The sequence below is a fragment of the Tarenaya hassleriana genome, unplaced genomic scaffold (assembly GCF_000463585.1).
Source record: "Tarenaya hassleriana unplaced genomic scaffold, ASM46358v1 Cleome172, whole genome shotgun sequence".
NCBI lineage: Eukaryota > Viridiplantae > Streptophyta > Magnoliopsida > Brassicales > Cleomaceae > Tarenaya > Tarenaya hassleriana.
Window position 1 is genome coordinate 133,883 of NW_010965141.1, and position 3,151 is coordinate 137,033.

A 3,151-nucleotide genomic window follows, 5' to 3' on the forward strand; every position below is an offset into this window, starting at 1 on the left:
TCCAATAATCTAACCTATCGATTTCTCAACCTAATAGATTAAAATATCAAATGCATTAACGATCACTATCACAGTTCCTAAATCGATTAACCTATCTCTCAATAGTCTTAATCAATTCATTCAATGAATTCTTTCCGAATCTAATTCCAACTCTCGTTGTAAATCAGAATCTAAGATCAATCAATCAACAGGCCAAGAAGATCAAAAGCAATAAACTCAATTCAATTAAACCGCCGAGTATCGATAACGTAGTCTCGGAAAATAAAAACCAAACAAATCCCTACAAGGTTAAATCCCTAGCTACAGTGAAACGACTACTCACTACCCATAACAACAAACGAGTTCAAATCAATGAGAAGAAACATAGAAACAGATAAAGAAAAAACTCGCAGCGATCTCTCGATGACGGTTCTTCAATCTCTGCTCCCGGGAAACTCCGTCTTGATTCTCTCTCGAGTTCTCTGGCTTCTGCTGTGATCTCTCGATAATTTCTGAAGCCCAAGACGTCTCCTATTTATTTGCTTGGTAGCTGGGCTTCTTTCCATTCTGAAAACGGAAGTTCGGATCCAAAATAGGAAGTTTTCTCGAAACGGAACACGGCCGTGTTGAGGTGAACACGGTCCGTGTCAATTGTCTGATAAAAAACTATGCGCTTCTGCACGGGCTGGACACGGACGAGTTGCGTCTCGACACGGCCGTGTTTGACTCGACACGATCCGTGTCAATTGTCTGTAAGAATGTCTTCGTTTCCTCGCTTTTGCACAGCCGTGTTTAAACTCGACTCGGTCGTGTTCAGGTGCAACTCGAGCTAGAAATGCCTTAATCGTTCTGTTCCGGTCCCGTGTGCTCCGAAGTCCTCGATTATACTCCTTTTACATCCATAGTGCGTCCATTACCTGTTCAATCACCAGAGAATGCAGAAGAAGCAAGACCTAGTGCTAAAATGATCCTAAATGTCTAATAATGCATACAACCGATGCGAAAGTGCTACACAATGGGCTTTGAAATAGATGAGAAAATCGTGTTATGAAACTCCCCCAGACTTATACTTTTGCTCGTCGAGAGATCGGAGAAACTCCCCCAGACTTATACTTTTGCTCGTCGAGCAAATATACGATGGAGAAACGCGTGCGGGGGAAGTAAGTAGGTGATCAATCAGAAATCTCCATGAGTGTGAAATCTCTCTCCTGTATCGACTAACCTTGAATGAAATCAAGCTTACCCTATTCAGATCTCCATTCCAACAAAACGATCATAGAGCTACACGAATGCGGCTATGGCAAGCAGAAAACTTCAAAGGGGATTTCAAGTTATCTACCGAGCACGTTTCTCAAACCTATTTATCGTTGTCTACAGGAATAATTCGGTCCACTAGGGTTTGGAGTGAGTCTAAATACGGTGATGGAAAATTGGAGTTCCAAATATCAATATCAAATGCATTCTCCTTCTGTCGTTCTTATTCGAGCCCTTTTTTTCATTTTTTTTCATTTTTTTTTATTTTTTTTTATAAAAAAACAATACGCGTCGGACGAATGCATGGTATGATCAAGAGGAACGAACGTAAGAACAGGGTATGCATTTTTTTTTATTTTTTTTTATAAAAAAACAATACGCGTCGGACGAATGCATGGTATGATCAAGAGGAACGAACGTAAGAACAGGGTATGGGTTTTAGAAACAGGGCTTACTTTCACCTCGTGATGGTTGCTGCCACCCCCGGACTACTTGCCTGTATATCTAGACGAGTCAAAGAAACAAGGTATGGGTTTTGGAAACAGGACTTACTTTCACCTCGTGATGGTTGCTGCCACCCCCGGACTACTTGCCTGTGTGTCTAAACGAGTCAAAAGAAATAAAGATAGATAAAGAGGGTTCGCTAGACTATATAGGGCCAAATATTAATATTCCTGCAAATGAGGAACGGTTTTTAGGGAAACATATAAGCTTGGGTTGGAAGGCTTTCGTTCCCTCTTTCATCCTAGGCAACGACTCATCTCATAACCGATAGATCAATCCTCAGGTCAAGCTACCTTTTCGGATAAGTCCGACAATTCATTCGGGCGCTTAGATAACTAAGCCGGGTTCATCTATACTCTCAAGAGATTTCTACTCTATCACTCATGAATCTTCTAACTGATCACCTGAAATCGGGTTTTTGCAGTTTTTCTATGCAGATTTACTAGATGATGTGCTAACATGCATTAAGGACTGTCAAAATGGGAAAAACAAGTTGTCAGACTATCCTCCCCCAGACTGGAACAAGACACCGTCCGCGGTGTCAAGTCGCCTTGGGCAGAGGGAAAATCAGCGAGAGAAACCAAAAGGGAACGGAGTAAAAGAATACTTAGCGTGAATGAATGGCGTGTTCCCTCACGGTACTCAAGGATTGAAGAAAAATGCGCAGACGAAGACTCACAGCTCTCAGCGTACGTGTGGTGTGTGATACAACCTTAGAAACACATAAACAACAGCACAAACCAAAACAACGCAGCAAATAGAACAAGCACGAGTGATACATCGTCAAGTCGAAAAAGTACAACTGATAAACCCAAATAAAACAGCCCGAAAATGCGAAAGCAAAATAAAAGCAAAAGGACTAGTAAACGCTCAGTGCTCTGGAGGAGGTGGTGGTGGTCCTGGCTGATAGTAGTATGGCGAGTACGGGTATCCAGGTGGAAGAGGGATCAGGGGGCGTCGCTGTTCGGCTGCATACCTCGCATCATAGCGGCGATGAAACTCCGTGGCGTACTGTGCCATCTGATGCTGTTGCTCACGGAACTGCCTCTGAGCGTCGAACTCTGTCCGTATCAGATCTCCGAAAGACTGGAGCTGAGCGCCGAACCCGTCCATGGTCGTCTCCATACTCTGCATCCTCTGGCTGAGCATGTCAATCTGAGCAGAGTAGTCAGGAAATGAGTGGGAGCTCGGATCCGGTGGTGGTGAGGGGGGCATGTCGAAAGAGAAATCCTCTGAAGGAAGAGGGTAGGACTGAGGACCCCGAGAGGAGAAAGGCTGGTCAACATCCGGCATGGCATCATCGTCACTGGGGACATCGTCAAAGGGAGCTCGGAAGAGGAGACCGACTGGAGTGATTGGTGGTAGATGAGGACAAGGCAGGCGTACGCGCTGGCGGTTACCTTGATGGTCCAGA